Raw genomic sequence first — 27,956 nt, 5'->3', positions numbered from 1 at the left:
TTCTCTAGGAGGTGGATCAAAAAAGATCTTGCTGTGATTTATGTCATAGAGTGTTCTGTCTATGTTTTCCTCTAAGAGTTTTATAGTGTCTGGCCTTACATTTAGGTCTTTAATCCATTTTAAGTTTATTTTTGTGTATGGTGTTAGGGAGTGTTCTAATTTCATTGTTTTACATGTGGCTGTCCAGTTTTCCCAGCACCACTTATTGAAGAGGCTGTCTTTCTTCCATTGTATATTGTTGCCTCCTTTATCAAAAATAAGGTGACCATATGTGCATGGGTTTACCTCTGGGTTTTCTATCCTGTTCCATTGATCTATATTTCTGTTTTTGTGCCAGTACCATATTGTCTTGATTACTGTAGCTTTGAGGATATAGTCTGAAGTCCGGGAGCCTGATTCCTCCAGCTCCATTTTTCTTTCTCAAGTCAAATACCTTATTGACAGTAAACAAGAAGGTATTTGAATAATTGAATAATTCCTACCATGTGAGTGGACCTACATGGGGTGAGGCAGAGTGGAAGGGCTGGATGATGAGTTACGTCACAAAGGAGAGATGTAGAGTGATAAAAAAAAAACCTTTTCTTGCAAACACGAATGGCATGAAATTGAATCAAGTTGAAATCATGGGACTTTGCCAGGGGCATTCTTGTGTTTGCAGAAATTTACCAAGTTATTTTTTCAATTGCTTCTTGCTAATCTCTGCTAACTAACTCTCTGCCTTGGAATAAGTATTCAAGCGAACACAAAACCCCAGCAGTCTTGGTATTGGAAAGCAGCAATCCACAGACAACTTTAGTAGAACAGGTGCCAACGTGACTCAGAAGCTACAGTATACACAATGAGAGGGAATTGTCAACAAACACTACAAAGTAAAGAGCTAAACAGTTTAAAAGTGGAACATACAAAAGAAGAAAAGGAAGAAAATGTCTGCCCACTCACAGAAAAATGCACTCCCTGATCTTAATTGCTCAAAATTGGAAGTTTAAGGGTTCATTACTTAGAAGTTAAGCCTTCTTCTCCATGAAATTACAGACAGGATCTGAACAAAGTGTTATCAAGTAAGCAGGAGGATTTTTTGCTAGCCTTAAATTACCTGTGAGAACAATGTACACTGAGCATATGAGTTAGGGGGCAAAATGTTTTCTTTATGGGACATTGGGTTTTTGGTTCTTGTTCTACCGATGGACTGAATTACACTTGTTCCCCAGAAAGGGGTCCTCAAATCGTATAATTGCATTTTTGTTTCTTCCTAGATAATGCTGCCACCCTGAAAAGTTGATCTGGAAGCAGAAAGAGAAATTACTTTTCAACTCTTTTTTCTCGGACTGGCCAAGCACAAGAACTTGAATAATTCTGCCAGTAATTGACTTGCAACATTGGTAACTCAGTATGTTGCCTTTTTTGATACATCTACATCCATATGAGTGAGGCAGAGGGAAATTGGTATGGGTCCTGGTCAAGGTGTCAGAGAACATGAGACTGGAGGGCTGGACAATGAGACCGTCCAGAAGGAGCCCACTGAGTGCTTCTGCATGAGTTCTGTACTCCCTTTCTGCCCACCTGCTTCATTTTTACAGTGAACATAACAGTAACTGTCCTAGCCAAATCAGAGAGAGGCAGAGGGAAGTCATTACATGTGTTCACAGAAAAGTGCTCTAGAAACGTAACTGCGGGGGAGTTGTTCAAATATAGCCCATGGCTATCCTTTCCAACATGAAAGCTCCTGAATTATATTTTGGAATGCTACTTTGGAAACTCTGACCCTGAAATCTTGTCAATCCTCCTCTCCGTCTTTCCTGTTGACCTCTGTGTTAGGGACAGCATTCCCAGTTCATCAGAGAACCTGTCAGATCTTCTTTTGAATTCTGTCCTAAGGCTGCCTCCTTCTTATCACTTCCACAGCTAACATCCTAGTCCTGGTCTCATCACCTCTTACAGGACTAGCCCAACTGTTCTCCTGCTGCCATGAGTTTTCTGCCAACAGTCTATTATCCATAGAGTAGCCACAGTGATCCTTTAAAAATAAAAATCAAATCTTGTCACTGCTCAGTTCAAAGCCCTCCTGAAGACTTCCTCTCATGCAGAGAATTTTATCTCAAGTTCTCACCATGTCTTACAACGCCCCAGAGTAGGGGGTGGCAAACTATTGTTTTTGTTCAACCTGTGAGCTAAGAATGGCTTTTATATTTTTAAATGGTTGCCACATGAATATTATATATAGTTCAAATTTCAGTATTCATGAATAAAGTTTTATTGGGACACAGTCATGTTGATTTATTTACATACTGTCTATGGTTGCTTTCATTCATTCTACAGCACAGAGTTGAGTTGTTACATAGGCGTTATGGGCTGCAAAGCATAAAATGTTCACTATCTAGCAATTTACAGAAAAAAGTTTGCCAACCTCTGCTCACAGGGTATGACCTCTCTTCCCTCCTACCATTCTTCTCATTGCTATTCTGCTCCAGTCATGCTGATAGCTTACTCTTTTACACTTGTTCTTGCTACAGCGCTATTTTATATGCTGTTTCCTTTTGCCCTTGGATACTATTACCCTCAATATCTTATGCTTTCCTCTCTCACATCACTCTAGAATCTGTTACCTTCTCAAAGAGGTCTTCCTCGATAATCTTACAGAACATAGCACTGTTATAAAATTAAAAGCAGCACACAAGGAATTTGTTTTTAAGTTATAATCCCTGGTTTTTCTGAGTTCAAACTCTTTCCCTTTTAGATGTTCACTTTTTTAATGATTAAAAGTTAGTATTAAATATCAGATATTTAATACTGAATGGCTCAGATATAGTTTAGAGGACAAACTGGGAGTGAAAAATGCCATGCTTCTCTTATTTTTCTGCTCTTCCAGAGCTTAGTATGTGACTCTGGACAAATAATTTAGCATAAGGAATCTCAGTTTTCCTTCAATGACTTAATGATTATTCTCCTTGAGCTGTATAACAAATATGATGAATAAACATAGACATATAACTATTACATCCAAAAAAAGCCTCAAGGGCACCAGGAACAACCAAACATCTCTTCAACATACAATGTCATATACCTTCCTCACCAGGATTTCCTTCTTAAGATTTTTCCTTAGAAAATTGACTATCTTTACTAAAACTTGCGAAGTACACATCTAGCAATGGAACCTTTATTAGTATCCTAGGGCTGTCATTAAAAAGTACCACAAACTGCGTGGCTTAAAACAGCAGAAATTTATTGTCTCACAGTTCTGGAGGCTAAAAGTTCAAAATCAAGGTGTTGGCAGGGCCACGTTCCTTCTGAAATGTATAACGGAATTCCTTCTTGCCTCCTTCCAGCTTCTGGTAGTTTGCCAGCATCTTTGAAGCTTCTTGGGTTGCAGCTACATAAATCTAATCTCTGACTTCACTGTCACAAGGTGTTCTACCCATGTGTCTCTGTTGTCACATGGCTATATTCTTACAGACATCAGTCATACTGGACTGGGGGCCCACTTTATGCCAGGATGATCTCATCTTAACTTTACCAATTCCATCTGCAATGACTCTATTTCCAATAAGATCACATTGTGAGGTACTAAGGATTAAGACTTCAATATAACTTTTTTGGGGGGACACAATACAAGACACAACAGTACCCCAAAGTGCAATGGCAAGGATCTCCACTTTAATACATACCTTCATAGACACAAGTGAACTGTTTGCTCTCTCCAATGCATATTCTTTTATGTGTATTTGTTAATTATCATTGTAAACAGCATCTATCTTGGGGAGAATATTAACAAATTGATACTGAGATTGCCCAGTTTCTTTCAGTGGTATTGGCTTTATTCTGATAGGCGGTGTTTAAGGTCCAGATTGAAGCCTGAGAATAAACAACTGATAACTTAATTGTCTACCTTCCATATGAAGCTAATATAATTACGACTCTCACTGGAAGCCCCATAGTCAGCTACAATAAGACCTTGAAGTCATTACATTAGTGTGCTGGAATCTTGTCAGTTTGTTCTAAAGTAGAAAAAAAAAATCTCATTAAATGCTATTCATTTATAGACCTTTTTATAAGATTCAATGTTTCTAACTCTTAAAATGAGTGAAATGTGAATGTATTAGCCATTTAATAAGAGAGTGTAATGACTGTAGGGCGGGTTTAAAATTAACATACATGAGAAAGCCAAACAGTTTACTCTTTGGATTAGTTTCTCACCTTTTAAATACTGTAGTCCCTGTGACATCAGACAAAGAAAATACGTTAATATGCCTACAAAAAGAATTTACAGTCATGGTGGGGGGAGTAAGGGGTTGTGCAAACCCTTCCCAGATAAAATTATAAAAGCTGGATAAACACAAAAAGACTCTAATAGTTTAATGATACTGGGATGTGTCTACAAGTATACAAAAGCTGGAGATTGTTTATTCTCGGAAACAAAACCCCATAATTATAAAAGGTAAGAACTGTAAGGTAGTTCCCTAATCCCTGTGGCTACTGCAGAAGAAAACAGTGGTGGAAAAACACAGACTTGTCGGCAAATATTTCCAGAGATCATAGTTTAACACTGGAAAAGCACCTAGAAATGTAAAGATGAAGTCCTGAAAGCAAGATAATTGCAGAGAAATGAAACCAAAAACCCGTAGTGTCTGGCTGACAAACTATGCATGGTGAGGAGAAATTCTGTAGGGCCTGACAACAAAGCAGGAAGAGGTCAGAGAGGAATCTACTACTGAAAGATGAAAGATGCATGGTGCAAAGTATATATTTTTGCTGCTCTTTAAGCTTAATACATTTTCCAGTTACAACATAGCCAGGAGAAAGCTGAAGCCTCAGGGATTTAAAGTGTCAGAAAAGTGATCCTAAGGATATAGAAGCTAGATTTAGAAGGAAATTCCTAGAAGCAAAGAAACCATTGAAAGGGTAAGCCCCCAAATATGAGTAAAACCTTTGCCAAAATCCCTAGCTACCAAATTACACAGGCACAGGGGAGACTTCCAGGAGGTCAAACTAATAAAAGTAGCATTTGGAAGCCATAAGAACTGATCAGAGATACCAGCAGCTAAATACTATAGTGAAAGCAAATATTGCAGTTCATGTCCAGGTGGATTAACTGAATATTGGAATAAAAAAGCACAATTTTCAGAACACTATAGAATGCACTGTCACAATAATGTATCATCTTAAATGTTCAGTTTACAACCAAAAATTACTAGACATGCAAAGACACAGGAAAGTGTGACTCATAAACAGGAACAAAGACAGTCAATAGAAACTGACTCCCAGTGGTCCCAGGTGTTGAATTTAGCAAATCAAAACTTCAAATCAGTGATTACAAATATGTTCAAAGAATTAAAGAAAGTATAATATCAATGAGTGAAAAGATAAGAAAATCTCAAAAGAGAAATAGATCCATAGAAAAACAGAAATCTGACAACTAAAACATTTGATAAACTTCAAAAATTAACTAGATGGGCTCAACAGCAGATTGGAGATGGCAGAATAAAGTATCAGTAAATGTGAAGATTGAAAAATACAAATCACCCAATTTGAAGATCAGAGAGAAAAACAATTTAAGAAAAATCAAACTATAATATATGTAACTGGAGTTCCCAAAAGAAGAGAGAAATAAACAGAAAAAAAATTGGATAAATAATGGCAGAATCTCCCCCAAATTTGGTAGAAAACATTAATTTCAGGTACAACAAACTTAATAAACTTCAAACAGGATTAAAACAAAGAAAATAATTTTAAAACATATTGTAGTTAAACTGCTGAAATCCAAAGATAGCAAACAAAATTTTGAACTCGGCCAGAGAAAACATACACAGTAATAATAGGTGAAGAATGCTATGGTTTACTGGCTTCCACTAAGAAACTACAGAAGCCAAAGATATTGCAATGATACAATAAAAGTGCTGAAAGAAAAATAAAACTGTCAATAATAAATTCTATGTTTAGTGAAGCTATCTTAAAAAATAAAGTTAAAATATTTTTAGATAAATAGAACGTGAGAAAATCTGTTACCAGGACTGCTCTACAAATAATATAAAGGAAGGTGTTCAGACTATATAAACTTATTTCATTCTTAATATCTTTAAAAGAGAAATGACTGTTTAAAGCAAAAAAAAAAAAAAAAAATGCAACTTATTGATGAGTTTATAATGTATGTAAATATAATATATAGGACAACAATAACTCAAAAGAAGGAAGGTAAATAAAAATGTACTATGGGAGTATTAACAATATTAACTTTAAAATGTACATTGTAATTAAGCAACCATGGGAAAATAATTCAGAGAGATATAGCTAGAAAACCAATAAACAGAACTTAAAATTTTTCTTAATTTTCAAAAACATCTGATTAATACAAAAGAAGAGAAGAAAGAAAAAAGTTAACCAAAATAGAGTAAGGACTTCTAGAGAAAAGGGGGCACTTAATAATGAAAAAAGTTACTATTTACAACAGTAGTATATAACAATTATAAATATATATACACCTAATAATAAAGCTTCAAAATACGTAGGACAAAATCTAAGAGACACTAAAGGGGAGAAATAGACAAATCTATATTCATGGAGGGAGACTTTACAGTACTCTCAGTAACTGATAGAACAAATAGACAAAAAATTAATTAAGAAAATAAAAGATGAGAAAGATACTACCAACCGAAATGGCAATTATAGAACACTATACCCAATAACTGCGTAATATACATTCTTTTTATGAACACTGGGAATTTTCACCAAAGTAAGCCATATGCTGCCACAAAAATTTAGAAAATATGATATTATTTAGTCCTCTGATGAGAATGGAATTAAATTAGAAATCAGCAACAAGAATACATGTAGAAAAAGTCCAAGTATCTGGAAATTAAATAACACACTTCTAAAAAACCATGGGAAAAAGAAGCAATTACCGAAACAACTAAAATTATTTTGAATAAATAATGAAAACAAATAAGTTAAAATTTGTGGGATACAGTTACTGTATGACTTAGTTAAGGGGAGTTTATAGCTTTAAAGGTATATATTAGAAAAAGAAAAAAAAAAGGCTAAAATCAATACATAAGCTTCTGGCATAGAAGGTAGAAAAATGTCTATGCTGTAATCCCTGGAACATGTAAATATGTGTTAGACGGCAAGAGAAGCTTTGCAAATGTGATTAATGGTATGGATCTTGAGATGGGGAGATTGTCCTGGAATATCTGGGTGGGTCTAGGATCATCACATGGGTCCCTAAAAGTGGAGAACCTTTCCCAGTTGGGTTAAAGAGATGAGATGGAAGAAGAAAGGGAGATTTGAAGTGTGACAGGGACTTGACACACTGTTGCTGGCTTTGAAGATTGAAGATGTAGTCCACAAGCCAAGGAATGTGCATGACTTTTAGAAGCTGAAAATGACCCTCAGCTGGTCATCAGCAAAGAAATGGAGATGTCAGTCCTATAACCACAAGGAATTGAATTTTGTCAACAATCCAAATGAGTGAGAAAATGGATCTTCCTTTAGAGTCTCCTGAAAGGAATGCGGCTCCTACTGACACTTTGATTTTAGCCTGGTGAGATTTGTGTCAGACTTCTGATATACAGAACTAAAAAGTGGTAAACTTGTATTGTGTAAGTCATTAAGTTTGTGGCAATTTGCTATAGCAGAAGTAAAAACTAGTAGATTGATTTTTGAAAAGGAGAAAACATAAACTACTATTAAGAACGATAGAGGAGGTACTATTACAGATCCTACAACATTCAGAGGATGAGGGAATACAAAGAACATTTCATGGCAATAATTGTGATAGCATAGATGAAATATATATATTCATAAATAACATAAATGACCAAAGTTAACCTAAGAGGAAATGGAAAATTTAAATAACTCTGTATCTATGAACGAAATTGAATTTTTAACTGAAAGTCTTCCCACAAAGAAAACTCCAGGCCCATGTAGCTTACTGATAAATTCTATCAAACATTTAGGGAAGAAAAATAATACTAATCCTACACAAGATGTTTCAGAAAATAAAGGAGGAAAGAATACTCCCCAACCTACTTTATGAGATCAGTGTCCTTCTAAGAGCACACTAGACAAAGACGTTACAAGAAAAGAAAGACGCCAAGTATTTCTATGAATAGAGACCAAAAAATCTGTAATAAAATTTTAGCAAATCAAATTCCCAGTATATAAAAGGAATAGAATGTGACTTCCTTATATGATAAAGGGTATGCATGAATAAACCTCAATTAAAATCATACTTTGTGGTGAAAGATTGAATGTTTCCCCTCCTAAGATTGGGAACAAATGAAGGGTGTTCACTCTCACTATTTCTAGTCAACACTTCACTGGAAATCTTAGCTACTTCAATTAAGAAAAGGGATAAAGGAAATACAAATTGGCAAGGATGAAGTGTTTTGATCAAAAGTTGATAGTGTATTTAGAAAATCCTAAGAAATATATATGCAAAAAATATCCACTAAAACTAAAAGTGAACTTGTGAAGACAGCAGTATAGGAGGCCAGCATACAAACATCAATAGTATTTATATATAAGAGCAACAGAAGTTTAAAAATGAAATACAATACCACTTCAATAATATCCAAAAATATTATATAATCAGGGATAAATTTAACAACTGGAGAAATACCTGTATGCTCAAAACTATAATCCTTGCTGAAACTAAAGAATAACTAAATACATGGAAAACAACTAAATAAATGTTTATAGATATAAGACTCAATGTAGTTGAAATGTCGTTTCTACAAATTGAGCTTACATATTCAATGCAACTCCAATAAAAATTTCAGCAGGCTTTTTATTTGAGGAAAATCTTTATAAGTTACATCTAAAATTTATATGAAAATGTTAACAACTTAGAAAAATCAAAACAATTTTGAAAAAGAAAAACAAAGCTGGAGAAATTACATTACCTGTTTTCAATGCATACACGGTTAAATGATTTTTGGCAATGGTCCAAGGTAATTAAATGGTGGAAAGACTAAGTTTTTCCGTAATGGTGCTGGAACAACTGGATATCTATATAAAAATATTGAACCTTGATTTTTACCTTATGTCAAACATAAAAATAAAGATGGATCATAGGTCTATATGTAAAAGCTAAAATTCTAAAACATATAGAGGAAAGCATAGAAGAAAAATCTTTGTCATCTTCTAGCAGGCAAGGATTTCTTAGAGAAACCACAAAAAGTATGAACCATAAAAGAAAAAAAAAATGGTACGTTGGTTAAATTTGGATTAATCCAAATTTTAAAATGTTGCTTCTTGAAAGACACCATTAAAAAATGTAGAAAGAAAAGTCACATACTGGGAGAAAATATTTTCCATGTAGATATTTTGCTCAAAATATGAAAAGAATTCCTACAACTCAGTATTAAGGGAACACACAGCACAATAAAAAACAAATAAAAGATTTGAACAGACATTTTACAATAAGCCAATGAGCATATGAGAAGATGCTCAACACTATTACTCTTCAGCGGAATGCTGATTAAAACCACAGTGAGATACCACCAAACACCATTAAAATGACTAAAATTGAAAAGACTGGCAATACCAGAAGTTGGCAGAGATGTCTAGCAACTGGAACACTCATATATTCCTGACAGAAGCATAAAATTTTTTCGCCACTTTGTTTTTTCCTTATAAAGTTAAACATACACCTATCCTAAGACCCAGCATTTTCACTTTTAACTATTTACCTGAGAGAAGTGAACATAAAGACTTGTATATGAATGTTCAAGCAGCTTTGTTTATAAGAGCTTCCAAATGTTAACTACCCAAATGTCCATCAACAGGTAAATGGATAAACAAAATGTGGTATATTCGTACAATGAAATACCACTCACCAATTAAAAATCTACTGATGTACATAACAATATGTATGGCTCTCAAAGGCATGATGCTGAAAGAAGCCAGACACAAGAGTACATGTTATATGATTCCACTTACATAAAACTTAATATAATGTAGATTACTCTATAGTGACAGAAAGCAGATCAGTGGCCTAAAGGCTAGGTGTGGAGGATAGGACTGATGCAAAGGGACTCAGGAAACTTTTATATAGATGGAATTTTGGGGATTCACCCCCCAACCCCTCAATTACATAGGTCCTCTAGATAACAGGCATAGCATGATAAAAATACTCAGAAAATCGTATATTGGCAAATTATCTCCTTGCCAGAAAAGCATGCTATCACATTTTAATTTTTTTTATAACAACCTTTAAAAAGATGAGCATTCAGAGAGCATTATATCCCTATAACATCACCTGCAGAACATAGGACTGTTTAATATACAAATATGGTAGCTTCAAACAAAATTGAACAAAAGAACTTGTTTTGTGCATTTCTCTGTGACCTGCTTACATCATCCTATAACTGGTAGATTCTCAGGTACGCTATTCATACTGCTCAAGGGCTACTTAAAAAGTACACAGAAAATGTCAGACTGAATGATGCAGTTATAAAAACAACTTCAGTAAAATGTTTCCCACTTCCTTCAAACTTGGCTTTCTTTTAGCTGCCTATCACTTACCAGATCAGTTCATTACTATTCAAGTCAACTACAGATGTTCCTTAAGAAAGTCCTCTGAATATCCAAGCAAAGCCATAGGTACAGTGTGAGAAATATCTAACTTATTCCAGATGATCTAGTCCACATTCTAGTAAATTCTGCACATATATAGAATACCAGAAATCTATTACTGCCCCCACCTGCCACCTGTCTTATGAAACCTACTTGTTGCCTCTTGTCACCTCTGATTATGTCTTATGTCTCCACCTGTCTTTGTATCTTCATCTGCACCCTTGGATTTGATACTTATTTGGCTCTTCTATTTTAGTTTTTGACCTTCTCTGTTTCTGAATCTGTCTTTCTGAGCCTCCCTGACTCCATTCCCCACATCTCTGAGCCAGTCTCCTGCTCTTCTGCACTCAGACACAGCTTCTGGAACTCAGCCTGGAACATAGCCCTAAGTCTACTGATTAGGATGATATGGACAGTTTTGATAACATCCAACATTCATTAAACAAATATTTACTGAGTGCCTGTTATATGCTAGGTATATCTAGATGCTAGAGATTCAGCAGTAAACAAAACAGAACAAAATGTCTGCCTTTATAAAACATCTATTTTAATGGAGAGAGTCCAATAATAAATTGCAAAATATATGATATACTATAGTAGTTGGTGATACATTCTATGGAGAGAAATAAAGCAGTGAAGGAGGATAGGGAAGGTGAGGGTGAGTTGTACTTATAAATAGGGTGATCAGAGAGGGTGATATTTGGGCAAAACATGAAGTGAGCAGACAATTGATATGGACATCTAGAAGAAGAATGATCAGGACTAGAGAAGAGCAAGTGCAAAGGTCCTGAGATCAGAGCATACCTGGTGTGTTCTGTGTTTAAGTCCATAAATGTGCCTGGAGTACACAGGGCAAGAGAAGAAGGTGAGAGAGTCATGGAGATGTGTAGGGTTAGGTTTACCCTTGTTGGCCCTGGACAGCTCTATTTTATGCTTGTTGTCCCATGGTAATTATGAATATTACCACCTTTTACTCACAAAAATGTCCAGGTTCAAATGAAAAATCATATACTCATCCTAGTATAGGCCCTTGTAAGGAATCGACTTTTACTGAATGACATGGAGAGCATGGAGAGATTTTTTTAAAATGGCAATTAAATTAAAATGATTTCATCAGACTGGTAAGACATGGATATGACATGAAAACTCATAAGGTGCAAAAGGGTACACAGTAAAAGTAAGCCTTCCTTTCATCCCTGTGCCCTTTCTTCCACCCTTATGTTTCCCTCTTGGATACAACCATTGTTATCAGTTTCCAAGGTATCTTTATTGCAGTGTTTTGAACAGAGGAGTAATACAATACGAATCACATCTCTAATGGGCCACTCAGGCTGCTGTGTTAAAAATGACCGGGGACCAGTCAGGGAGTAATTGCAAAATTCCAGGTAAGCGAAGAACTTGCTTAATTCCACTACCCAAAGACACGAGGAAACAGAAATAAGTATTTTTTTTTCACTTTAGAAAGAGTATCTCTGTCTTTGGGTTAGAATAGTTTTCCATGAGCCCACCAATCTTACTTGCCTCCTGCATAGTTTCTGTCAGAGCACTTGAAATTTTCTTTCATAGCACTTTTGTAATGATGTATTTTATGTTCATTTGTTTTAAAATGTCTTATATTTTAAGTTTCTTGAGGACAGGAACTGTATTTCTTTCTTTAACCAGGGTCTATCAATGCCTTTAAGAACAAATTTTGAATGAATGAAGAAATCACAAGCCCTTTTGTCTTGCTACTCCTCCGACAGAAATAATCTAAGAACAACTTGTCTTCTCTTTACCTCCTTCCAAACCTGAGTTTCTTAAAGATTAATTCATAGTTGGATGGTAATAAAGAAAAAAATTAAACTAGTTTCTAATATGTATATATATCATGTATTTCTTCATCTTCTTTTTGTAAAAACAATAGGAAACCAAGGAGGCAGGAAGAAAACAAGAGGATTATGATATCTAGTATACCTAAGCATTTATGTATTTACTCAGGAAATATAAGATGGATATTTTAGAAATAGGCTTTAGAAAATATTCTAATTTTACCCCTATAATATGTTTTCTATTATTAATGTATAGGTTGTAAACTATGACTTTTTCAAAAATTATTTCATTACTCTAAAGTGTTAGGGATGGATACTAATGTACATATAATAATTTTTTAATGTGTTTAAGAGAAGCATTGCTCTGTATTTTACTTTTAAGGAGAGAGATATTCTCTTTATTTTCTTGGGTCCCATGTAGGAAGCATTTCAGTAGGGGCTAGAACAGTGTTTTTTATATACCCTTGCTGTTCTGTTGCAGTGTTTCTCTCTAGTCCTGTAGGCATTACCATGTCAGTGAAGAGAGCAGACAGTATGAAATCAAGGGGTTGGAATAACCGCACATCAACTCAGCCCAAATGCAGAGGCTAGGACTTGTGGTTTACTCATTGATAATTCTCTTGTACTTTGTTTAAACCACTGGACCACAATGCCTTCATAACTGGCATTCCTCTTTCTCTTCCTTAGAAGTTACCCATCTTTATCTTGGTAGAATTGAAAAATGTTTACTGTTGGATGTGGCCACTTCCTCTCTGGAAAGATGAGGAGACAGAGGCCTAAGAAGATTCAGTAACAAAGTCAGTGGGTAATTAGGGATTAGGATGGCTATCTCCTGATATCCAGTTTAGTGCTTCGTGCTTCTTCTTATACAGTGGAAAAAATACAGATATTGACTATACGTATACTAATAATGATGTTTTAAAAACACAAGAAACAGAAAACATACGTAACTATAGAAGAAGAACTGAAGCAAAAGTGGGAAGTGAAGAATATGCTGGTTCTAAAAGGTCAGAAACAGTAAGTTATAATTTTCCTTGATCCCGAGAAACTAACACAATGTCAAGTTCGTTGTAGGCTAATTAATCAAATTACATTTTCTGTTTTTTTTTAATACCAGTTTAATTTTACTATATTGTAATTCCCTGGATGACCAAGATATGGCTTTGTCATTGTTCAACTTCCCATATATTCTAACATTGTTGATACTTAGTAAACATTTATAGTGAATTGAGCAAATGTCAAATGTCATATTTTCAGAAAGCATTACTTATGCTTTCATATTGCCTGGATATTTTCATTCTAGCGTCATATGTAATTTTGTCTGTTTGTATGTCTGTGTGTAAAATGACAGTGTTTACCCTCTCCCTAAGGTATTTTCTATTTAAACACCTGCACAATTAGAAGGTGAAAACTATTCCCAATCGCCACAAGAGCTAAATGGGAAATGCAGAAGCATTGCTGAAGAATTTTGCTCTTGAAATTATAATGTCATAGCACTTCAACCAGGGAAGAAGAAAAGACATTCTGATATTATGTATACTCAGATATCAGAATTTGGGATTATTACTCGTTCTGTTTCTCTTGGAAAAAAATGGAACGGGTAAAACTCTAAAGTAATTTCAGTGTTATTCAATATTTTTTTTAATGCGGGGAAGCATCGTTTTAACTGCAGCAATCTGTAGAATTATGGACTGATTACTAGTTCAAATGACAGAGTCCTACAGTGAAACCCATAATTTTACATTACGTTCTGCAAGAGATGATAGCAGTTCTTCACATATAATGGTATTGCTAGCCCAGAATCTTGTTAACACTCATAGTCTGAGAGGTTGTGCTTATCCTTCCTTATTTTGAATCAGAAAGAAGAATTTTTTCAAAGGTCTATTGGCCTTTATTTTTCATATCAGGGATTTTGGTCAATTAGAAATTTTCTTAGAAGAGGCACCTTGATTAAAAAAATTCAAGAATTTAAGTAGAATAGTAAAACTACTCAGAAATGAATATTTTCTTAAAAAACTAAGAAATGCAAGTGCTGCGGTTTGACTTGCATTTAGCTCTTTGTAGCTATTTCCAGTCACTGATTTCTACGGAAAGTAGCTTCAGAGTTAGTTGCTTGTTACCGGGCAACAATTTATTCCAATTATAACTGAAATGTTCCTAGTAGACAGTTACTGGTGGGTAAAATCAGATTTTAAAAACGAACTATTAAATCCATAGTATTTTCTTTTGTTGTAAGAGGCAGAAATTATTCTAATACTTGGCATTTTCTAACGTTCTAAGGTCTTTTTAGACATTTCAAGTGATCTGGGGGGCATCGGTGAGGACCCACGGGGCGGCACGGTTCAGAGCTGTTAAATGTGGAAATGACACAATTAGATAGGATAGCTATAGAGACTAGGGACCAAATGTTACCAGTGTATGGAATGCCACATTCCTTACCGGATGCAAACGGCATACAATCTTCCAACTTTCACAGGATAGTTTTTCTTTAGAAAAAGGTCTTAATGGACATTTGGAAACTACATTCTCTTTTTTGACGATCTCCCCACTACATGTTTACTTATCTATTAAAAACCGAAAACAACAGCACAAAAACAAAAACCACCACAGTTCACAAACAACCATGGAGAACAGACAAAAATATCCCTCGATATTTTACATGTGTTTTTAAAGGCAATAAAAGAAAATTTCTTCCTAAGTTTCTTGACCCAAATCCAAGCACACTCACTAACCAACCTCAATCTTTCCTGTGTCTTCCAGCTTCTGAGGCTAGCATCTGGGTAAGCTCAAAGTTTGCCACATGGATATATGCTCAAAGGACATATTTGGTTTGCAAGACAGGTAAGATTTCTATGTTTTCTTCTTTCTTTATAATATGCAAATGCAGTCTAAAACGTACTGACCATCGTTGCAAACTGACATAAACAAAATTTACATGCACAGGAGGAATTGATTGTAGGAGACTTAACCTTGGGAACTTTATCTCAGAGTCAACAGTCATGCATTTTGAAATGTGGCTTAAGTGATCTGATCAGTCCTAACAGTAGAATGAAGAGCTGATTGCTGAAAAGTCACACCATCTAGGTTCAGTCTCTCCCCATAACAGAGTAACAGGCAAGAACATTCTCAGTCCCAGTCCCAGGCAGCATATAAAGAAGTACTTGTTGAATATAATTGGACTGAAGGAAAATTTGTCCTTTTAGAGAATAAAGTTGGCATCTCAAGTTCAAGGTCCCCTGATGATCTAGGCTGTCCACAGTTAACTGTCTAATGAACTCCTGACAAGTTGTAGATGAAAGGGATTAAAATAACGCTACTCAGAGCTCACTTTAGGCTGTTTCATTATCTGGACTAAGGAAGTATAGGATAATTACAGTGTTACTTAAAAAAAAGTTTCATTATTGTACTTCCTGTTTCGCGAGTAAATAACAAAACAGTTACGGTCTGTAAGGGACCTATTAAAACCCATGACACCCCTGCAAACCAGTAACTTGGAGAACTGGAGAATTCTCCCTGACAGGACACTGAAACACCAACCTTAAACAATCAACAACTAATTGCCATAGTGCGACAGTCTTAGCCCTGTTGCAACTGGGCGACTCATCAATTTGCAGAGAGAAGCATCATCAGGGTACATAGGGATGCTGTCATTACCCATTATAAGTATGACGCGAAGGTCACATATCAGGCAATTTCACCTTTTCATTACATGCTAACCCTTCACGGCAGGGAAGCCACGCTTATGACTGCATTAGACAGACAAAGCCTTCAGCTCTTTTTTTTTTAAAAAAAGGAAAAGCAAAAAAAAAAAAGATAAAAAAAAATTAAATGTGTTTTCTTACCAGCACGTTGCAGCACCAACTCGGTCACAGGAATGTTGCCTTTACAGGTTTCTCTTTTAATTATCCTGGAAGCAGGGAGACAAAAAAAAAAAAAAAAAAAAGGCAAAGAAGAAGCAGGGTGGTTAAATTAGCGTGCTGGAATCTTTTCAGTTTGTCGCAGAGTAGAAAAATAAAAAAGGAAAAAAAAGGCTCAGTAATTTAAATTTGCTCTCAGTTCAGGCTTCGTGGTTGGGTCCCGCCCCTGCCTCCCGCTGGGTTCCACTACCTGCAAGGCTGAAATTGACAGCTACTGTGCAAACAAAAAAAGGCAACAAGCATGCTGGGACCATTCTGTCTGCTGTTTGGGTCTCACTTGTCCTGACAACTAAAAATCATCAGTGGAAAGGTATTCTGCATTTTCTATTTGAAGCATTTGCATGTAATTCCCTTCCATTTTAATTGATACACCATGATGGGGTTTGATTACTGTTTGGGTTTTTTTCGTTTCCTTCTTTCTTTTTCTAAATCTGTAAAACAATAAGAGTTATTATTATTATTTATATTTTTACTGTATCTGCATCTCCTACAGTCCTGTCCTCCTCTCTGAGACAGACTCCTGTCTTTTCCTTTAACTCATCAACACTGAAATTTCTAGGAATGATAGCAATACCAAGATTACCGGGGCTTCCACTTTTCCTTTGATACCTTTTTTGGGGGGGATGTAGTGTTGAGAATAATTCAAGGGACAGAAGGGCCCAGGAAGAAGATTCCACAAACACCAGAAACTTCTAAGAAGGATGAAATATTAATGTAAAAAGTCTCTGCAGCCAAATCCAAAAAGTTCCTTTTCATGTTCATGAACTGCGCAAAGAGCTAAAAATCGTAGGGATAAATTTGGTCTCCACTGCAAACTTCACCTAAGGTATCTCCTATAGCAAACCACTTTAATTTTAGCAACAAAAATAAAATGGTTACTTAAAGCACAGCAGATCCTCAGTCAGTAGCAGAGGAGTTATGAAAGATAATTAAGCCCATCCTTCTTCTGTCAGGATGTAAATGGCTTACCCAGAATTTACAACAAGCTTCTTTGTTCTTGTTTTCTAAATGCTCTTTTCACATGAGGCCTTTATGGGCTACTTTGGTATGCAGATATTACAAGTCTGCATGGAGTATGGATGACCTGCAGGTTTGCTTCTTGATGTGAAGCATTGCTTCTGTCATGGAAGAGAGCATTATTTCTCCTGTTAAAGTATGGATTTTCCTTACATCATCCTACTGCTCTAACATAAGAGTACCACGCTGATGAATGTGTCATGTCACATAGTCAGGGCGGGGTGATTAAGGAGTAAAAGATAAAATGTACATGGATTTTCGCCAGTGGCTCAAAACACTAAAGAAAATTACTCTTACCAATGCAATAGCATTTAATCTACCCTTGCTTGTCTGTTTTTATATTTGTCAAAACATTTCCTCCTTATCCCTACCTCAAGCCGTTTCAATGGATTTCACTATTTCTGCATAACTTACTGTAGAATCCCCAAAAGCCAACTACGAGCTTAATTTCACAGACTTTAATGCACTTCACTTTTTAAGGTCAGATTTTCAAAACCAAAATGAGTAACAATATAAATTAAATGAACATGATTTAGGTTTCCAAACTCATAAGAATTTAGCTGAATGCCAGGAATCCATGCTGTCATTTAAGGTCTCATCATAAATCCAAACCAATTAAAAATGGAAAAGGCTGAGGAGGCACAAAGCAAAACGACATCATTTTCTTGTATGAAAACCTTTACCAGAATTTTTTTCCCATCAGTAATGAATTCTTTTTGCTCCATTCCCACAAACAGCTGTACTGGAGAAAAATAAGGCAGGTCAAGTATTCAAGAAGCCATGTTAACTTCCCAGGTAGTTAGGCAATCAGCTTTAATGAAAGAGTGGTAAATTACACCAATGTGCTAATTAGGGTACTTTGTTACAGCATCAAATGCAATAAAACCAACCCATGCTTTGGCTTGAAAAGTGTCATGCATGGATTTTTCAAAAGATTTAATTGAAGAGAGATTTTATTTTCCTGAATCATTCTTTAAATTCAAGAGGTTTTTCTCAATCCTTTCCTTTTAAAGAAGAGTTCAAGAAAGCTGTGTAGAGCTGAAGATACACATGGGAGGGACAAACATGTAGAACTGGGAAAAAAGGAATGATATATATTTTTTTAATTTGTATCTTATTTTAAAGTTACACATTCTTATGACTAATATGCCAACATGAAATACTTTGGTATCACTGTGGATAACAGAACACACTGAGAACATGTGAGGTAAAATACAAACATGCACAGACTAGCACATGTTGGTTTGTATTCTAAACACCTCTGCTTCAAATGAAGAAGGGAGACTATTTTTATGGTTGCCAGTGCAGCCTGAGTACAATTAGCAGAGTATCAGCCTTAAATTAAAAATCCTGACATTCAACTTTAGAGCAGGAACAGGCTTCAGGAAATGTTTGAGCCCCATGTTTCCACTAGACCTTTAGCCTGTTACTTTAGAAGTTTCTACTTGGTGCTGGGGGACTAAGTACTAGCTTACTGCGTATCTCGCAGCCATCCTGGAAAAAAAGCACTTCATAAATTTCATAAACATCCTAAAGAATTGGAAGGGAATTCTGTAAAAGGATATGTATTTATATGGCTTTCAAATCACGGAAATGTGTTTTTTTTTTTTTTTTGAAGATGTTGTGGGTAGGAGTTTATTAATTTACTTATTTATTTTTGCTGTGTTGGGTCTTCCTTTCTGGGCAAGGGCTGTCTCTAGTTGTGGCAAGCGGGGGTCACTCTTCATCGCGGTGCGCGGGCCTCTCACTATCGCGGCCTCACTTGTTACGGAGCACAGGCTCCAGACGCGCAGGCTCAGTAGTTGTGGCTCACGGGTCTAGGTGCTCCGCGGCATGTAGGATCTTCCCAGACCAGAGCTTGAACCCGTGTCCCCTGCATTAGCAGGCAGATTCTCAACCACTGCGCCACCAGAGAAGCCCGGAAATGTGTCTTAAAGAAATATGCTGAGGGCTTCCCTGGTGGTGCAGTGGTTGGGAATCCGCCTGCCAATGCAGGGGACGCGGGTTCGTGCCCCGGTCCAGGAAGATCCCACATGCCGCAGAGTGGTGGGGCCTGTGAGCCATGGCCGCTGAGCCTGCGCGTCCGGAGCCTGTGCTCCGCAACGGGAGAGGCCACAACAGTGAGAGGCCCGTGTACCGCCAAAAAAAAAAAAAAAAAAAAGAAAGAAATATGCTGAACGGTTTACTGGAAATGTGTTTAAAGAAATTCTTCGAATAGGTTTAATGTTATATGCTATTTGAATGTTCATGTCCATAGATACTTAACATCAGGAGGGGAAATGCTAGTTTAGTTTTTTAATGTGCATCAAATTAATATGTTTTTATCTTCTCACTTACAAATGACAATAAAATATTTTTCGAACTTACTGCATATTTTAAAATTACTGGGACCTCCCTGGTGGCGCAGTGGTTGGGAATCCACCTGCCATTGCAGGGGACATGGGTTCGATCCCTGGTCTGGGAAGGTCCCACATGCCGCAGAACAACTAAGCCCGTGCACCACAACTACTAAGCCTGTGCTCTAGAGTCAGCAAGCCACAACTACTAAGCCTGCATGCCACAACTAGTGAAGCCCACGTGCCTAGAGCCCGTGCTCCACAACAAGAGAAGCCACCTCAATGAGAAGCCCGCGCACCGCAATGAAGCGTAGCCTCCGCTCACCACGACTAGAGAAAAGCCCGCACGCAGCAACGAAGACCCAATGCAGCCAAAACTAAATAAATAAAATAAATAAATTTTTAAAAAATCAGTAAAATTACTTTTTGGTATATGTCTCCCTCATTCTGAATCTGGGACAGCAAAAGACTCCCTAATGAATGATATTCAGTGTGATTTTACTGTTTTGTCTTTGGGGTAGCAAAACACTCCCTAATGAATGATATATCATGACCCTGATGTATTAATGACTACAATAGCCAATAATGTTTTTTTTAAAATTTCAATAGAATTATGAGAAATTTCTCACATTTACTGTAACACTTAACTATCATAATTAACCCCTTTACACCTGAATAACCAGAAAATGTCTCTCCACTGTCATAAAAATGGTCTACTGTCCTTGGGTTGTCTTTTGAACCAGGTTCCTATTGTTAAATCAAGTTTATCTAATTTATGAAGTTTAACTTGAGTTTCTAAATGTACACACACACAGAAACACAGAATTCCTGGCTTTAAGGGGATTTCCATAATCATTTCTTTGGGACCAACTATACACAGAGTTGTGGACAGTTTAGTCTGGGTATTTAGATTACAAGGGGATCTACTCAGAAACTGATATTTGGCCTAGGATAGAAAAAAGTCTATTAGGATGCCTTAAACTTCCATAGGCCATTTCTATCTTGCTGCCATATTCTTACCTAGATGGGCAAAGATGCTAAAAATGAACTATGCTTTTAGACTGAATTCAGTTCTGAAGTGTAAGGTAGCCCAGAAGAGAGTGGGTTCAAATGACTAAACACAATGTCCTTGTACTAGTGGTGCCGGGAACAGGTGATACCTCAAGGATCATGGCACTTTATAATGGGAGACAATATTAATTTCTATTTCTAAATGGAAAATATACATGGCTCCTCTGATAGGCACAGTAAACATACAAAATACAAGCAGAGAACACTGTAAGCCACAGAAAATACAGAGAACACCCAAGTTAGAGAGACATGTACAAAAACAATGTGCATTTTTCAGAAATGCACATTACCTGGTTAAACTGGCAGCTAAATTCTGCAGAGCACATTGGAAAGGAGTAAATCTTCCTTACGAATCAGTGGATAAGAATTGGTATTTTGAGAAAGTTTGAGCAAAGATGAAAGCCCAAGGAAATTCTAATCCATACACTCACCAAGGAGAGAAAAGAATGACACAGAGCTTAGAGAATGGGATCAGTAGAAAACATTCTGTGCTTGAAAGGAGGGGTGACTTCTTGCTTTGGTACCGGAGTGGAGAGTAGCACAACTCATCCTGTCGGGGATGCAGGGAGGTACAAGTTTTGCACAGTGAGTGATGGTGTGGTTGGTTTGGGACATGTTTATTTGAGAACTCAGTTGGACAAAGTAGAGGAGAGGGCCAGGACCTGGTCTAGCTCTCAGGAAAGTGATCAGTGGAGAGATGATAATGAGGAGAGTCAGAAGCAGGTAACAGAAACCACAGAATGATGAGCTCTTCAAGAAAAAGTCAAGAAATAAGAAGAATTCCAGGGATGGCAAAAGAAGAGGAGCTCAAGTGACAGATTGAGAAGTGGCATGAGAGATGAGAAGGAATACGGGACAAGAGGGGATAAAAGAATTCAAGCAAGACGATTTGGACTACTCCGGGGCATCAGATTCTGCAAAGATTCCAAATATTTATTATCTGGACTGGAAGAGACTAGAAATTATTAATTTGACATAGCAAGTTGAAGGCTATTGGCAAAGCGATTTCATTGCAGTGGTGGAGTCCGTTGCTAGATAGCACTGGTGAAGAAAAGGAATTGCCAAAGGCAAAATCTCATGGTGTTAACCACAACACAATTAAATTTAATTACAACTTATTAGCCATCTTACTGAGGTGCTATCTGGCAATGTAGTTTAATTTAGGTTTTAGATAGTAGTAAGGGATACAAAGGAACTAGACTTCAAGGTTCCTATTCTCAATCTGTTTGTAATATATGACAATGTATTTGGAAAATATACAATTGCGTTTTAAGCTTTACTAGAAAACTGTCTCATATAGAGAAACTTGTACGAGAAGACAAGAAATGTAAATGCATAAAATATGTAACTATGCTACCAATACATGGTGTTCAATTATGGCAGGGACTATATATATATATATATATATATATATATATATATATAAAATTTCAAAAGAGATGACTTTATGGCACGTTTCATAGGTCGAGGAAATATTTGTTGGATAACTAAGTATGTAAATATGAAGTACAGTATAATGTACCTTATAATTAAACATCCTGGAATTCACATAAGTGTAAATGTACAATGTTGCTTCAAATGGTGAGCTTAAGCAATTGTTCATACCAGTCTGAACTGGGATAACTCCACCCCTGTTTCAGGCTACTAGTTTTAGTTGTTGCTTATGAGTTTTCTCAAATTATAATCTTTATCAATCGATTTATAAGGAAGTTTAGCCCTACCATCTATTTTGCTCTGCAGAATCCTCTTCAATACATTTCTGTTTTCTGGTATCATTACAAAGGCAGAATTAAATAACTTGTTCTTTTTGCACTTTAGCAAAGGAATATAGCATTTCACTACAAAACACATAATTTCTTCTCAAGCACTGGTGAGAAAGTCTTTTTTAGGGCAGAGTTATTTTTCCCAAATCATGATTTTCTGCATTTATCAGAATTGACCGTATTCTTCTGTTTCAGAGGTAGGAAGAAAAACAAAGGGGATGATACAGTGGGGAAATAGTTTGAATCCTGAAAATATTCTTTAGTTTTTTTTTTTCTGAAATAATCTACCACTTTCATTTAATTTAAAGCCACTTCAAACTTGGTGATTGCAGGTACAAGTTTTCCTGAACTATAGTTAATTTATATATAGCAGTTTGTTCCATAGGGTGTAGAATGTTAAAGTTTTATTATTTATTTAGACAACAGTTGAACAATAGATACTTATGCTCTCTCTTGCTCCTTCTTCATTTTCTGCAATATCACATACACTTTCTAGAATTTCCATTTCTTGCCAAGTATAGTCCAATACATATCATTGGGGAAAAAACAAAAACAAAATAAAATAAACAAGAATAAAACTAACTATCCCCATGCTCACTACTCTGAAAATAAAATGTTTTACTCTATAATTCTGATGAAAAAATTAGCCTGTGTATTATCATAGACATTTATTCATCTATTCTATTTTCAAAATGGTTCTGTCAAATACAGACATGATGCGCTTAAATGCTCATATGTCAAGACTGCACTGAGAAAAGGTGGCATGAAGATCCATGTGCAACTTTCTAAGAATTTTGTCTCATCTTAGAAGCAATGGGAAGTCACTGAAAGTATTTTACACAGGAGCAATACATACTGATATACTTATTGCTGAAAGACAAACCTACTAGCAGCACTTAAAACAGGTTAAAGTGGTGAGAATGCCTTCAATAATATATTATTGATAATGTTTTACATTGCTTGGTTGACAAAGGATGTAAGATAGTTTACAGGGAAACATATATTTCGACCACGTAAAATACAATTTAATGACATCCAGGTGAGGGAAAAATAAGGGTACAAATACAAAAGAAAAACCAGAAATTAAATGAAAAAGAAGATACTACAATGTTCTATACCCTCGGTAGAAGTAAGTTGCAATTTGTTTCTAAGTTTTCCAAAGAATGTGCAATAGAAAACACAGTCAGCTTCATGTGTCATCCTGTCTGTGAGATAAAAACAAACCAGTTGTTTAGGAGAAATACAGATCTTCGTGATGAGAAACTAGAGAGGCATTTCTCTCACAGGTTCTCGCAGAGAGGTCCCAGCGTGGTGTATTAAACAACTTTCTCAATGCAAATATTTATATTTTATATACAATGGGCCTGATTTTGTGCATAAATAAGCCAAACTTCTTATACCAAACCTCAAAATGATTATAATTTTAGGCTAAAAAATAATCCAATGCTCCACCTCAGCCCTGAAAAAACCCAGGAAAATATAGTAAGGAATTAACTAATCAATTCAGCAAATATTAAGCACCTAATTTATGCCAGGTACTGACCTAGTCATTAAGGATACAACTGGGAACAAGACTCAGTGTTTACGTGCAGACTGTTGGGGATGAAGACAAGTTAACAGGCAACTGCAGTCCTGAGTGATGAGTGTAAGGTTGGGGAAAGTATAGCACAATATGGGAAAGACAAAGAAAGGAGAGTTCCAACTGAGACTTGAGGGATCAGACCTGACTTCCAACGCGAAGTGGCATCTATGTAGCATCCTGAGGAGGAAGGAGAAACTGACTAAGAAGGGACTAGGGAAATGGGAATAGATGAAATTGCCACACTCAAAAGGAAAAAAACTTTCTTCAAATGAGTTAGCAATTGTATCCCAAGTATTTAAAAGATTTTAGCCAATATAATGAGACAAGAGGAAAAAATTTAGGCAATGTATATTTTGAGAAGGAAGAGACAAATTCAGTAATTTTTTTCTTTTTTCAGATGATATACTTATCTATATCGAAAACTCAAGAGATTCTTCATATAAATGGCTATAATTAATAGATCATTAAGGATACTGATACAAAACAAATACACAAAAGTCAAGAATATCTCTATACTTAAGCAATAAAAATCTAGTGGAAAACACAACCCTCTATATACTAGGAACAAAACTGTGAAGCCTTGAGGAATAGAGTTAACAAAAGATGTGCAAGATCTTCTTGGACAAAATTGTAAAATTTATTGAATATTACTGAATTATATACTATAGAAGATGACTATCTGAATGACATAATGTTATAGAGAGCAAATTTTCCTCAAATTAATCTATAAATGAGAAGCAATTTCAATCAAAATGTGATATATTAGAACCCAGGGAAGACCCAAAATCCTTTGCTTCAGCTGTATACTAAATCTCCTCTAGAAAGTAGAGATTTCAATTTCAGAATCTTGAAATCATTTTATCACATTTAAATTAATTACGGGGGAAAATTATGCATGTTAAATAGATGAAGTAATATTATCAACTGACAGTTTCAAAACTGTCAAAATTTATTTAAACAGAGAGAACTACAATCAATATAGTAAACATTTAAACAAATATATTCAAAACTATAGAGTAGTAAAAGAAAGTATGAGGACAACCCTCAAATAACCAAAATCTACATATTTCCCCTTTCCCAGGAGTAGTGCTCTGTCTGGACCAAGACCAGATTCTTAGTATTTACATGCTCAGGATGGAAAACTACCTCCACGGAAAGCTCAGCTTCTCATTTCACCCCGAAAGTTTGTCTCCTCTTTAGAATTTGACCCTCTTTAGTCCTTACTGCTTCTACAGCTCTACGGTGTGTTTAAATATTTTATTTTTGTAATGTATCTGGCTCTTCACATTCTTCTTAATGGGAGGTTGGTGTGCTATGAACATTTCCATCCTGTCCTTCTTGAATATAATGTTATTTCTGCTTATTTTTGAGTTTTATATAAATGATATGCTGTACTTGGTCTTCTGAAATTTGTTGTTTAACTTGCTATTAGATTTTTATTACGTAGATGTTGTAGCTGTAGGTAATGCACAGTCACTCATGTGCAATATTCCATTGTTAATACAACATAAATTATTTTTCCACTCTTCTGTTGGTAGGTATTTGGGTTGTTTCTAGATTTTTGTTTGTTTGGTTACTATAAAAAGTGTATATATCATATACCACCTGTTGCACATTTCTGGTTATTTTGCTTTTATGAAAAGAACATACTCTCTGTTACATATTTCTCTTAGTTTATAAACATTATATACCAAGGATTATATTGTTGGATACAAGTCTCATAAGTATATACTTCCATGCCTACAAGAGAGTAAAGAGATCATTTCAGCAATCACAGCAAGACAAGGGCAGGGAAACAAAAGCCCCAGATCCCTCAGGAATGAAAGTATTGGTATTCCCTCACCTAGCAAGCAACCAAGATCAGCTGAAATATTGGATGAGAGTAGGGAATTTTAATAAATGTATCAGAAGAGTTCCAGAAGGTAAGAATAAACAGAATCAGTATTTAGAGGGGCAATATTTAAATGAAAATTCACCATTAATTCACGATGAAAAACATGAGACCACAGCTTCAGGAAGTATCCAAAAAATGAATAAAAAGAAATCTACAATGATACATAAGGAAGACAAAAAGAGAAAACATTGTTAAAAAAGGCTTCAATTTCTAGCCACAATGCAAGAACTAACCGTTGGACTTACCTTCCTGCCATGAGTAACTATAAAACTGGGTAAAATATATGAAACAACCATGCACAGATTTTAAACCATAGGCAGCTCAGGACTGTAAATCTGAGAAAACAGAAACACATGAGGAGAGCATCATATTCACCCCAGCTCTCCACCTAGGGAGAGACTCCCAAATGCCGCAGAGAAAAATAGAGCTAAAGCAGAATATCTTGGTCTCACTGATAGAAGAAGGCTGAGAACAGAGTTCAAGGCTATGGAAGCAGCTCAGATTTGCATGACAGTTTGCCAAAAAGGAGGAAGCAATGGAGAGAGGGACTCCCGAGTATATGTTCCTTGTTTAAGGTGAGGGAGAAACTCCATATTGCCTAGCAGAGAGTGGCTGCTGCAAGGTTGACAGTGGAACCGAGAGACTGCACAGTTCTAGGAAAGGCTGGTGTTCTGACCTAATCATAATGGAAGAACCTTGTTAACACCGTGGGAATTCAGCTGACACACTAGCATGGTTACACCTCAGAGGTAACATCATGTCCAAAAATTACTGTAATGTTCCTTAACAAAACCCCAAACTGAGCTTCAACAAAATCAAGTTAGAGATAACGGTAAATTAACTTCATGTTGTAACAAAATTTAACACTTTAAAAAAAAATACATAAGTCCAGACTTACTACAACTGATCATCCATACTAACCAGCATTCTTGCATATTCTCTAGACATTAGAATAGGCCATATGTATATACATATATATGTATTATATATACATATTATGTATATGTGTATATATATATTTTACCCAAAAGAAGGCATGAAAAGAGAAAACAATAGCACAACCATAAATGAAACAAGTAGAAATCAAGTAGAAAGGTGGTAGAATTAACCCAAATATATTAATAACTACATTAACTGTAAATGAATCAAACATTCCAATTAAAAAGCAGAGATTATCAGGCTGTATAAAAAAGTAAGAACCAACAAAATGCAATCTATGAGATTCACTTTAAAATATAAGACACGACTAGGTTTGAAGTAAAATGATGACAGAGGTATATGATATAAACATTAAGCATATGAAAACCATGAAACATATGGAAGCATATAACAGGCTAAATTTATATAAAACTAAGTAGATTTTCAGATAGGAAGTACTAGCAAAGATAGAAGGGGGAATTTTATACTGATAAAAGGGTTATCTCAACAGGACAACATATAATCTTAAATGTGTATGTGCCTAATAAGAGAACTTCCAAATAATGAACCAAAACTGACAGAGCTAAAGAAAGAAAGAGACCAAATTCAAGGATAAAGTTGGAGATTCTGACTCTTCTTACAGAAATGGTTTGAACAAGTAGACAAGAAATCAATAAGGATATAGAAGATCTGTCCTCAGAACATTATACCCAGTAACTGAAGAATATACTTTTTTTTTCAAGTGCACATGAAGCAGTCACAGATATATAGTATATTGGGCCATAAAACAAGCATTAATAAATTTCAAAAGGTAGGAAAAAAATAGAAACAAATAACCAATATCAGGAACAGAAGAGGAGGTACTACTATATACTCCCCAGACCTTATAAGAATAAGGAAATATTGTCTAAAACTCAATGTCAGTAACAAATCAGGTAAAAATTTACACATTTCTTGAAAAATTCTATTTATCTGACATCAGAAGAAATAGAACACCTGAAAACTATTTATTTATTAAAACATCTAGATTTGAAAATGGAGGAGGATAAAACACTCCCCCAATTAATTTTACTAGGCTATA

General features: G+C 35.7%; 1 protein-coding gene across 8 annotated transcripts in view; it reads right to left on the bottom strand.

The window, feature by feature from the left end:
- CELF2 (CUGBP Elav-like family member 2) overlaps positions 1–27,956 on the bottom strand; it is a 1,226,917-nt gene that overhangs the window by 814,341 nt on the left and 384,620 nt on the right. For all 8 annotated transcript variants that reach the window (XM_079914891.1, XM_079914887.1, XM_079914888.1 and 5 more), the window contains one exon: positions 16,220–16,284. The gene's annotated coding sequence lies outside the window, so the exon portion shown is untranslated. The remainder of the gene's footprint in view (positions 1–16,219; positions 16,285–27,956) is intronic.

This window comes from Stenella coeruleoalba, assembly GCF_951394435.1.
Source record: "Stenella coeruleoalba genome assembly, chromosome: 2".
NCBI classification, from domain to species: Eukaryota; Metazoa; Chordata; class Mammalia; order Artiodactyla; family Delphinidae; genus Stenella; species Stenella coeruleoalba.
Note: the sequence above shows the minus strand (reverse complement) of the source record. Positions and strands in the feature narration are given on the sequence as shown.